The following is a 13,288-nucleotide window of genomic DNA, read 5'->3' as shown; positions in this document are numbered from 1 at the left end:
AAATGAAACATCATCATCATCCATCACCTACCATCAATAGATTGCAGGAAAAAAAAAAGGAAATATATACATGCAATTAAGTTCATGAGTTTGGTCAAGTCTGAAAATTAAATAGCCAATAATGCATGAATGATGATCTCTTCCAATCATAAGCTAGCTGCAATCTTCTCCTCACCCACTCCCAATCAACATGACAATTAATACAATTGCTTGCATGCCAACATAAAGAAGAAAAGTTTCAAGTAGATGCCTACATCCACATGCCTGCCTGGTAGAATTTAAATAACAACTCCACTCTCCATCCCATCTTCAAGAAACATAGACTACAATATTATTTTCTTCCAATAATGTTATTGTTATTGTTATTGTCTCCTCCTTCTTTTTCCCAAGAAATTAACAAGACACATCATGATCATATATACATATGTCCATTAATGGCTCTGCAAGCATGCACTGATGGAGGACTATATACAACTCTCTGAAAACAAGTCTAGATACAGATGCTGCAAGGAGAGGTTGAATGAATGAATATATAGTACTGTGTGTATGTATAAGATTCAGGATAACGTTTGTGACAGAGGGTGGTCTAATCTCCAGCAATATTAAGGTACAGTACAGTACTGAAGATTTTTATCAAGTGTGTTGTTCTGATGAAGATGGTTTCTGATTGGGAGTTGGAGAGGCATTCTTTGTTTGCACTCTCACTTTGGCTTGGCAAATTAAGTCATACTTTGGATATTCCTACTCACTCCAATTATTTGCAATAAACGTCTAGTCATGAATGGCTCAGATACTAGTCACCATGCAGAACTGTATTACTATATATTTTTTTATTTTTATTTGAATTTGAATTTGAGTTTAAACACAAATCATTAAAATTTGCTTACTTTTCATCTACAACTCATGGAAGACTTAAAAGTGAGAGATTTTGGAATGACTATCAAACATAACTTTGCCATTTTGTGCACTTGTCTTAGTAGTAATGAGAGCTCTTCCTCAATTGAAGATCAGATCCATGATCTACAGCACTCTGCTTTGACAGAGCAGTCAAAGGATGGATAGTCTTTTTAGAAGGTTATTTCTTGAAAACCCTGCGGTCATATTCTGTGATTGTATTGCATTCTATACCATTGACAATTCTATTATTGTATTGCATTCTATACCTAAATTTGTTTATGTTGACTAGGGAAAGAGCTCGATGAGCTAATTTATTAATATCAGAAAATAAAGTTTACACAGAGTTAATTACAAACCAACAAAACAAAAGAAACAAAATTACAAGAACAAAATAAAGACAAAAGAAAGACTAGCTACACAAAATAAATAATCAGTGAAACACAAAACCATTAGACTTGAGGTTCTTCATCAGACACTTAGGGAGATCTCTTCCACTGTGAAACAAAGTCACTTCATGATGTGTTAGACCATAAATAGCTAATGAATAGGGGGCCCTGTTCCAGCTTAAAGGAATGAACTGAATGACAGGATTTCCCAGCTCATCTAAAAAGCTGTGAACTTGTAGAATTTGCTGCTTCAGCCTCTAATCTGCAAAAGACTCCTCATGCCGACATGCCTTCACAATTTCAGCACTAGAGGATATCACAGTCATGACCTTGAAGTTCTGCCCCCTTTGGAGAGCAACCTGCAAAGCAAAACTGGAAACTTTGACAGCCGCATCCTGATCAGAGAAAGCCGGACAACCACAGTAGCCAGAATACATGATTTTGGCATCGAAATTTGCTACTATAAATCCAAGACCTACTAAAGAAAATTCTTCATTGTAGGCATAAGCAATCATCAATATAGGACTGTCAGCAAATGTGTAATTGTTCATAATAAAATTGTTCTTTAAACAAAAATTAGAGGCACAGAGGTACTCCCTGACATGCCCGGTAGCCCTGAGTGAAACTGTGTGATAATCAACTTCTTCCGATTTGAAAATATTGTTACATCTGGCTTTCCAAATAAACCACACATTAGCTGCAATCACCGACTGTATATAATTGTCATTACCTGATACTTCATGATCCAACCAAATACCCGATGAAAGCCCCTGTCCTAAATTAATAGGCTTGCGGATAATATAGCAAGTATTATTATAGATCAGTTGGGTCTTTGAACAGTTAAGGAACAAGTGCTCTGCCGTCTCAGGGAACAATTTGCAAAAAGGGCACATATTTAAGGGACCCAGCTTCAGGCTATACAGATAATCTGAGGTTTTGACAGCATTATGCATCAACAACCATATGAAATGCTTAACTCTTGGAGCAACTTTGAGCTTCCAAATCTTACCCCAACCATTCCAATGATTACCAAAAAACCTTCTGTGATTGAAGAATGAGTAGATCTTGGCTGATAATTTAGTGCCTTTACTGTTGGGGAACCAGACCCAGTGATTGCTTTGATTATAACTAATGGAACTTTGGCCTAGAACATTATCATTGATATGTAAGCCAAAAATAAAATGCATCTGATCAATATCCCAATGAATATTAACTAATAATTCAGAGATCTGAAAAATAGAATAATCAATATCCATATTTAAAAAAGTTGGCTTATAAGCAATAGGGATCTCAAAATACCAGGGGTCATTTAAAAAAGAGGTCATATTTGGATTAAAAGAGTTCATCCAAAGAAAAGACCGAATGATCAAAGCATTGTGAACCATACCTCTATAAAACCAAGAGCATTTCGCAGGAATATTACCTTTCCAAATATCAAATTTGCCATATTTTTGATCCATAATGGAGATCCACCAAACATTATGATTATTAAGTTTGTTGAGAACATTTTTTGCCATCAGAGAAGTCTTAGAAAGACCCAAGTTCCTAATTGACAACCCCTCCACCCTCAGATTGATTAAGAGTGATATCATCCTAACTAACCGAACTGATGCCATTTCTATTGCTATCTTTGGCCCAAAACAGGGTCCTGGCAGCTTTGGAGACACGGTCCAAAACAAACTTAGGCATTGGATACACTGAAAGGTAATACAGAGGGACTGTCATGATAGAGGAGTTAATAAGAATGGTCTTCCCTACTGGGGATAGCCTGGATTTCTTCCAGAAAGAGATTGACTTCTCAATCTTATCTACCATAGACGTAAAACAAGAGAGTGCCAATCTTCTCAGAGAAATCAGAATCCCCAGGTATCTAAATGGAAAAGAGCCAATCTTGTACTCCAAAATCTTAGCAATTCTGTTAGATAGATGTTTGTTAAATCGGGTAAGGAAAATGATTTCAGACTTAGCATTATTAACTCTTTGCCCAGTGATGAGACCATAAAAATTGAGACACTTTTTGATATTCCTAGCAGATTTCCTAGAAGCCTCTATAATTAGAATAATATCATCAACATACATCAAATGGTTGAAATTGTTGTGAAGACTATTCATGAAACCAGGAATCATATTAATCTGAAGAGCATAATTGAGCATAGTGGTGAGATTTTGAGCAACCAAAATAAACAGATAGGGAGAGAGAGGATCTCCTTGATGTATACCTCTACTAGCTGAAAACTAATCAGTAGGTGATTTATTAATTAGGAGGGCATAGGAAACACTACTAATAATAGTTTTAATCCATTCAACCCATTTGCCAGGGAACCCCATTTTGGTCAACGTAGTAAGAATTGCAGACCAGCTCAAAGTGTTATAAGCTTTAGCTATATCCAATTTAATCAACATCCTAGGGAGGTTTGCGTTGTTGTCAATAGAATGGGCCACTTCTTGAAGGGTAATAATATTATCGAAAGGAGTACTACCATGAACAAAGCCACATTGTTCTTTCCCGATAAGATTAGGAAGAATACCTTTCAGACGATTAGCCAAAATTTTCAAGATAATTTTGTAACAGACATTGCACAGGGATATAGGACGATAATCAGCAGGGCATTTAGGATTAGAGTTCTTAGGGATCAATGCAATGTAGGTTCTACCCCAATTCTTAGGCATAACATTGTGAGAGAAAAAGTACCTGACCGCTAGATTGATGGAATCCCCAATCTCATTCCAGTAAAAACGATAGAATTCCACATTGAAACCATCTAGACCTGGACTCTTACCTGAAGGAAGTGCTTGGAGAGCTTCAAATACCTCTTTCTTAGACACCTCTTTAAGAAGATCTTCTGCTTCACCAATAGAAACACGAGGAAGCTCATCCGGGAGCATATCATAGCTCTGCTAGAAATGCATCCCAGACTGGTCCTTCCAAATCTCTGAGAAAAAATTACTAAAAATCCTAGAAAAATTAGCATGATCATAAAACACTTCTCCATTTGGATCCATAATATTAGAAATTACATTATAATGATTACAAAAATGATCTGCATTATGGAAGAAAGAAGTATTATTGTCACCGTTCTGAACCCATTGGAGTCTGGCCCTTTGAGCCCATTTTGTGTTGTTCTGTCTATGAAGAGCAGAGAGATTATTATAAAGAATAGTGAGAGAAGAGGGGGACAAATCATTACCAGGTCCAAGGCCATCCTTAATCTCTGTTTCCATAATCAGGTTTTCCAAATTTTTAATAGCTGCGTCAATAGGCTGGAGGCCATTGCCCTTCCAATCTAGAAGCAGATGTCTGGTATGAGAAAAAAGGTGAGAAACTGCATGCATTGGGTTAGAATGAGGGGTAAAATTCCATGCTTTCTTAACTATCTCATGACAGCCCACATATTCTAAGCACATATTCTCAAAACGAAAAGTCTTCTTATCACTAAAATCACTAGGCATAATAGAAAGCAACATGGGAGAATGATCAGAAAGAAATCTAGAAAGATGTTTAACAACACAGGAATCAAAATTATTAGACCAAACCAGATTTACAAGACACCGATCAAGTCGAGCCCAACGTCTTGCCAAACCACTATGATTATTGCACCAAGTATATTGAGAGCCTACGAAATTAACATTCACCAAGTTATTAACCGCAATGAATTCTGCAAAAGCCGAAGCTTTATTCCTATAATAATAATGAGAACCGCCTCTGTGCTCCTCCTGAGAAATCACCGCGTTAAAATCCCCCATAATTAACCAAGGAATGTTAAGAGAATTCATACCAGTAAGCTCCTTCCATAAAATACGTTGACCTTGAATAGAGTTAGCATTATAAACCGTCGAAATAATCCAGTTCTTAGACTGTTTAGAGGTAACCACCAGGTGGAGAGCATACCTAGACCTTACCAGAGGGGTAACATACCCAATATTTTGGTTCCAAATAGTAAGAATACCACCTGAAATCCCTTCAGCTAAAATAGCAGCCCAGTTCCAGACAGCTGGGAGTTTAGAACAAAACCGTTGAAGTCTATCATCATTTGCCCGAGTGTTAACTAAATAGATGAGAACCGGCTTAAACTTCTTCACGAGATGAAAAACCCTAGATGAAGTGTCGCGACTTGAGACACCCCTGCAGTTCCAGCAAATAATCTTAGTGCAGTCTATGAACATGAAAAAACTTAATAGAACCCCAGAAACTAAGAAACCCAGAATAATCAAGCACATTCAGCAAACAGATGAGGAAAACAGGTAAACAACAAGAATCAGGAGACTTCCCTTTCAGTAAACACCCTTCCCTTCTTGTGGGAAGTCAACTGAGCTGAAGAGATCTTGCGGGCTAGAGCTTCCTTACGGTGGTTGCTTTGGTATTGGACCAGAGCCATCGAATCCTCCGGTTCCATAGGATCCTCACTCTCCATGGAATCTCCATCTTCCTCGTCTGAGTCGCTCATGACTTGATCAGGCTCACTAGACACAGTCAAAGAGGGTTGTAGAGTTGACGAAACTCTCTCTACTATCATTTGGTGAGCTCCCAGAGTACCCTCATCCTCACGCTCGTTGAAGGCTTGCTTTGAAGTTCGGAGAATGGGAAGAGGTCCAGTAGAGTCCAAAGTCTCAGAGATCGTAATTTCTTTGCCTTTGATTGAGACTTGGGTAAAAGGCAAAGTAGACTTGTCAGACGGCTCTGTTCCCTTATGTCTCAACGATGGTTCCAAAGCCACCGACCCCTTGGGAACCAACCCCTGACAAGCCTCAGGAGGTGTGCTTCTCTCCGGACCAGATTCCAAAAGAACAACATGGTCAGGGGTCAATTCTGGGGGAGTGGAGAGCTCTTTTTCGGAAGAAGTGACCGTTCTAGAGTCTGCCACCCTAGAGCCACGAACCCTTGCCGAAGACGAGCCTCCTCTGCCACGCCAGGAAATAGTGCCACGTGTCTCGCATGCGCCAATGGGTATGGAATTCGAGTCGTTGGGATGGAGAGCTTAAGTCACGTGAAATCGTATGCGCTGCATGTGATCCCTGACCTCCGGAACCACCAGTGCCACCACGGCCTCCACCACAACCCCGGCGTCTCGTCACCATCATCCAAGGCCCGTAATCCATTTTATGAAGCTCTTCTGTTCCCTTTATCTCTTCCGCTGGGATCTCCGACCTGGGTGCCAGCTCTGCCTCCATACCATCGCTTAGGGATTCAGATCCCTCCCTGATCCCCTGCCGTTGCTGACCCCTCGAGTCAGTGCAATGGGGTGGAGAGGTGGGTTCCGAGTTTCCCAAGCTTTGGTGGCTGCAATTGTTGGTTCCATGGCCTACTATCCCACACTTGTAGCAAAATGTAGGGAGACGCTCGTAGAGGACAACAACAAAAACACGATGCTCATCATCTCCAATCCAAAAACCTTGTTTCAAAGGCTTAGCAAGATCTATTTCTACACAAATCCTAGCAAACCTGGACCTGGACAATGAAGAAGTAAGATCATCAATTTTCAACAATTTACCGAATAAACTAGAAACAGTTTCAAGTGATTCCCCCTCCCAGAACTGGACGGGGAGGTTGTGCAGCTGAATCCAGACAGCCGCTGTAGAGAGCTTGGTGAATGCTGGTTCGAAATATGGCTGCCATGGAGCCAGTTGCAGAATGATCCCGTTAACCGCCCAAGGTCCTTTAAACATCAAGCACTGCATTGTCTCCTGATTCTCACATCGAATCAGTAGATACCCATTTGGGAGGTCAGAAAGTTGGAATGCACCTATATCATCTCACTTTGCACTCAATATTTGTTTGACTTGCTCGAATGGCGGCGATTTTCCGAAAAACTTCCCATAGAGCGACGTCTGGAAACGCTGGTGCGCTCTACTAACAGTATCATGATCCATCCGGAGGAACTCCGTTGTATTCGCCTTCAGCTTACTCAGGACGGGGCCGTCCACCAGTGGAGAAGCCACTGGTTTTCTTTGAGCTCATGCGGCGACGTCCGCCCAGGACTTTCTCCTGTTTGTACTAAATGGGGGTTGACCCCCACTTGCCATGGCAGGGGGGTCCAGCAACCTGAAAAGAGCTATCTCAGAGGAGGGGGAGACGTTTTCTTTCAAACACTAGCCGAGAAAGTTCATATATTTAAGTTCATAGCCGGAAAAGAGCTATCTCAGAGGAGGGGGAGATGTATAATAAATGTACTATACGCCATTGTCTTAGCATGTTACATTCCTGGATCTACCCCTATTATCACTTTCCTTCATTTAATACATTTTAAATATGTTATTATTATTTTTTTAAAAAAACTCTTTTAGTGTTCATTGTCACTAAATCTATTTAATTACGATTTTTATTATCTATATTTTGGGAAAAAAAATCCCGGCACAAGAGAGGCGAGCAATCCTGAAGAACATACAATGCATTTGGATATAGAAGCAAAACCTTTGATTTATCCTTTTATTACTAATTGGAGTCTTTCTTTATTCGTTGGTTCTGTTACTCATTGTCTTTTTTCTCTTTTCTTTAAAGTTGTATTTTCTATTAGTGTCTATGTTTTGTTGTTGATTTTAAAACTCTAACATCTTTGTACCTCTAGTTGTAAATATATTGTGATTTATCCACCTAAAAAAAACTAAATCATCCAATTAACTTTTTGAAGTTGCTACTATGTAATTCTCACTATTTCAAACATTTTTCTTTTGTATTAATTACTTTGTTTCAATTGGCCTAATTAAGATGAAGTTCGACAGGCAAGTAATTAAAAATGCCGACATGATATGAGAAAGTGACTTAAGGTTCACCCATTGAACTTAATTGCCCTTGCTTGGTGCGCTCTGTGCCTTTACGTACGTAATCATTGCCCATTTCACTCATATATATATATATATAGGTATAATCACCAAAATAGTCCCCCATCTTTTTCTCTCTTTCCCTTTTTGGCCCCTCTGCTAAAGAAATGCTCGACTAGTCCCTCTACTTTTTGAAAATGTCCCATAGTTCATAAATGCTCAATGAGTCCCTCTACTTTTGAAATGTGCCCACCCTAGAGGGACCAAGTGGGCACATTTCTAAAAAGTAGAGGGACCTGGAAGCATTTTTAACTAAAGTGAGCACATTTTTCAAAAAGTAGAGGGACTAGTCGGGAGCATTTCTGAGTAGACGGACCAAAAGGGAAGAAAGAGAAAAGTAGAGGGACCAACTAGGGTATTATACCTATATATATATATATATATATAATATTTTATATTATGAAAAATTTTATACACTTTACATGCAATGCATGTCAAGCTAGCGTGTCATATAAGTAACATAAACTCCACATTTTTAATGTTTTGATCACGTACGCTTGACTTTTGTTTGCGCTCACGTATATACATATACACTAATACACACACACATAGCAACAGTAATAATAATAATAATAATAATAATAATAATAATAAGTGGAAATTGCCAAAAAAACCCTACAACTTTGCCAAATTGCCAAACAAACCCCCATAGTTTCGGAATACCCAAAAACCCCTTCCTTTTCAACTCCATGATTTTGAAACCCCCAAAGTACGTAACGGCATTAAACGGAGTGTATTTAAAATTTTATGGACGAAAATGCCCTTGCACGGAAGTCGTGGGCTGCACCCATTTCGGCAGTGTGAGAGGAAGTGGGTGGGTTTTTTTCTTAGGCATTACAAATTGCTTGACTTCTCTCAACTCGCGACTCCAGCTCAACTCGCGTCTCCAGCTCTTCTCTTCCCACCGCGACTCTTCCCTTTCCACCGGCGTCTCAAGAAGAAGTCCCGTGCAAGTATTCGACATTTCGTCACTTTGCGTCTAAAGGTATTCATTATGGTTTTTTGTTAACTATTCACATTACGAAGAGACATTTTTTTCGGTTTTGGTTTGTGATTTATTTTTTTGTTGGAAGACATCGAAGCTTTCGTGGGATTAATCGGGTACGGGGTTTTGTTAGTCCCGAGGGAGATGTCTCGTCTAGGGTTTTTTTGTTTTGTTTTACATTTTCGATCGCATGTATACTGATCGAAATGGTTTTTCCGATTGTTGTGCTTTTGTGTAATGTTTATAATCTACGCTTTACCCTTTCGACTGATATGGTTGCAGCTTGTAAAAATGAGGTCTCCGCTTTTAAAACAATGAGCTTTTACTGCTTTAAGTTAGTTCGTCTCCGTTTAATTATTTGTATCTACTGTTTAATAGTATACGTCATCGCTTAAAAATGATATCGGTGTTTAAGAACCGAGTGTTTACTGCTTAACAAATTACATTTCCGCTTAACAATGTGTCGTTATTGTCGCGAGCTTGTGATTATGGCGGTCAATCTAGTTAATGGGCGATGCTACTTGACACCCGGTGAGTGGAGACCGTGGCTGAATTGAAAGTTCACATGATCCCTCGACACTGGGAGATCATCCGAAGGGACACCGTTCACGAGCATTTCTTGAGTTGGAAGTCAGTATACCAAGAGCGGGCCCTTCTTGACTCTCCGTTGCGTAGATACGATAACCGCATCAATAAATTCGGGATCGGGAAAGCATGTCGACTTTCGGGCCCTCAAGATGTGGCAATCGTTCTTGGCCTGCGTTGCGATGGGGAGGCGATCGTGTTTCGAAGAAGAAAACACGGTCGACTTTTCAAGAGAGGTATTTATCGAAGACGTCACGAGAGCACGGAGACTCCATCGAGAGCACTATTCAAAGAACTCGTTGGACGGAGGGAGAAGAGGAGAATTTTTTGCCAAACCATCGATGGTGTACCTCACAGGTACAATCCTCTTCCCAAATACCTCCCTGCTCGGTTCCCTAATCGGATCGCTGATTATGTCGATGATCTACCTGGAATGGGGGCGCCACGCATGGGCGCAAGCGACGCACAAGTGGCTTATGGAGGACATACCACAAGCCGCTACCCGAGTGTCAATCTAGATGCGCGGGGAAGAAGACCAACACCGGGTATGTTAAGGGTTGCAGTGGCGCTTAACATCCGGTTTTACTGAGTCGACCGGAACCGGAAAGAAAGTCCGCTTTCTGCAAGATCCCAAGGATCGTCTGTACTACGGTGAAAATACTTTACCGAAGCAAGCTGACTGATAGAGACGAGTTTGTCATCTCTCGAAGGAAAAGAGGTAATAATTCAAAAATATTTTGTTTAATCGTAGACGTTAACGCTTTAACCATATCATTTACCGCTTTAACTTTATTCATCTATCGCTTAACATTATAACTTACCGCTTAACTTTGTTCAACTACCGCTTAAACTTTTTAGTTTAATGTTTAATTTGTTTGTTCTACTGTTTAACACAATAGGTTATAACGTTTAAATATACTGAGTTACATGTGTAAATATAGTTTTAATTGTTTAAACTAAATAATTTCGCTAAGATTGTTTGCTTTACACATGCTAGTTTCCTCGAAATGGTTCCGTACGAATCTTGATGAAGAAGTATTTGTTCGAGCCAACCGTCGATTCGGATGCTATTGCTCGAAAACCGCTTGCTCAAAGGCAAGATGAGAGGGCAACCTCTTCCTTGCGCGCTGGACGCCGTTCTCCTGCTTCCAAGCCAAAACGTATTCGTCGAGGCCGGAGAAGCCCTCCCCACCCCGCCCGACCGTGGCTTCCCCCGACCGTGTCGGCCCCCGAGCGTGGCGGCTCCCACGCACTAAGCGAGGATGTCACCGCAACTCTCATGCTGAGCTTGCCGATTTTTGATGACCGAGTTCCCTAGGGCTTGCCGCTCGAGTGGAGGCGTTTGGAAGGCGGTCACGATCAGTCGATCGCGCCTTCCCTTCAAACAAATGAAACACCGGGACGGATACGCCGTCGGAGTTCGACGACGAGGACATCATCGGGTGGCCCTTCAAAGACGGCCTCATTCAAGAAGCTTGCAAAAAGAGGAAAAACAATAATGCCTCCGTCTCCACCCGTCTTGCGGGTCGACGATGAAATAATAGTAGCACCATCGGCAGCGACGACCATCGGCTGGCCGATGTTGTTAACGTTGATGACATGCCCATCACGGTGGAGGAGATTGAAGATGGCACCGAGTTTGTCGCGGTGGAAAAAGATCGTCGACTCGCTGTTGACGACATCATGCATACGGTGGAACCGGCGCCGACAGTCAAGGCATCAAAGATGGACACAATCCATGAAGAAGAACAACCGCACAACGCTGTGTCTCCCATTGATGCTGCTGCCGTGGAACTCACGGTTGAGAAGGTCGTTGAGTCTATCCTCAACGAAGTGGAATTCACGGTGGAACCAACGGTCGACCGTCGCTCGCATCGGGCGCATACAATCCCACAAGAACAAGAAGCATGTAAGGAAGTGTCTCCCGTTGATGCTGCCGTCGTGCCCCCATTAAAGGAAGCCAATAAAAAAGTAGAAGAACTTCGGAAAGTCTTCATTCCGAAGAAAAAAAAATACGTTGGCCAATCGCGCCTCAATAAGTACGAGCAGGAGTTGATAAGGATCTTCCTCAACTGCCCTATGGACAAGTAAGTTTGAAGTTTTTATGATATTGTTTAAACTGTTTTAGTTACCATTTAAGTAGGAGCGTTAACGTTTAAAATTTACAGATAACATTTAACTTATAAGTGATACCCTTTAAATATTACCGTTATCGTTTAAACATTCAATATAGAATTTAAAGTTTATACTTTAACGTTTAATTTTATACTTACAACATTGTTTACATGTCTTTGTTCCGTTCAACCACACAGATCGTCGTGTGGAAGAATGACTCGTCAGCACCACACGCGGGCCAATCTATTCGACCCGCTCGAGGGAAGGAGATGGTCAGCGCATGATGTGATGGACGCATTCGTATATATCTTGCAAAAGACGATGAGCGTAGTGTCATATCGTTATAAGAGGCGCGCCTCCATCACACGGTCACTGGCCTTGTTCATGTCAAAGCAGGGCGACGACGCATACGAATCCACGATGGCTATGATTGGAGATGCTGCACACGAACTTGCATGAAGTGGACATCGTCATCCTCCCGATAATTATGAGTGGCCACTTCCATGTCGTCAGTCCCTCGACAATGAAAAACAAGAATACATGCATTATTCTTCATGCCAAAGCGAAGAATACGATAAAAACGCGCTAGAAATGGTAAGTGCTTTAATAATTTGTGTTTGTGTAATAGTGTTCGGTAAATAATCGGCATTCTAATATGAACTTGTATATCTCGACAATGGAACCTATTCGACCTCATGATCGACATGGAGTTGGGCGAGTCGGCAGCGAAAAAAGTACCCGCTTGTTCACGACACTCGAAGCCCCGACGACGTAAAAAGGAAGTGTCGATCGCAGTGCGTCTATGTCATGCGGTTTATCGAGCGACTACTCGCCGGTGAGAAGCTACGGTACAGCAGACCGACGTCCCCTTATCTCGCGATTACAGGTATGTTTCCCGGATACTTAGGGAGGGAGGGCACCCAGGCATCACAAAGCGGAGGAGTCTTCGCAAGCGGGTTCTTAGTCATTTTTTTCTATATTTGTATACACGATCCTTTCTTTTAATAATCCAGATTCATTGTTTAACATACACTTTCGGTGTTTAAGTATATAGTTCATTGTGTAAATATCAATGTAATTGTTTAAACTCCGCTTTTACCTGTAAAACGAACCGAGAGGGAGTGTACGCAAGCGGGGTCATAGTCATTGTATAGGTGTAATAGTTTTCAAATGTAAACCGGTTTTAAATTCAATTCATTTTTTTCCGAAGAACATGACAAATTTTGTCAATGTAAATGTACATGTATCTAAATTCAATTAAATTCATTCTGCTTTCGCTTTTGAGGTTCTCGTTCTTGTTGGATGATATTGTAGTCCGCAGGGTACATTATCGGGTAGGGTTCTGCATTTCATTTTTCATTTTCATTATCGGCTAATATCAACATTCATTTTAATCCGTATAATGATAACTTTTGCCCTTTAACTTTCGTTTTTCTATTTAAGTTTAGGTTTCTCTGCTTTAAATTTAATATTTTTCTGCTTAAAAATATCCTTATTATTTAAT

Source organism: Dioscorea cayenensis, chromosome 9 (genome assembly GCF_009730915.1).
Source record: "Dioscorea cayenensis subsp. rotundata cultivar TDr96_F1 chromosome 9, TDr96_F1_v2_PseudoChromosome.rev07_lg8_w22 25.fasta, whole genome shotgun sequence".
Classification (NCBI taxonomy): domain Eukaryota; kingdom Viridiplantae; phylum Streptophyta; class Magnoliopsida; order Dioscoreales; family Dioscoreaceae; genus Dioscorea; species Dioscorea cayenensis.
This window is presented reverse-complemented; position numbering follows the sequence as displayed.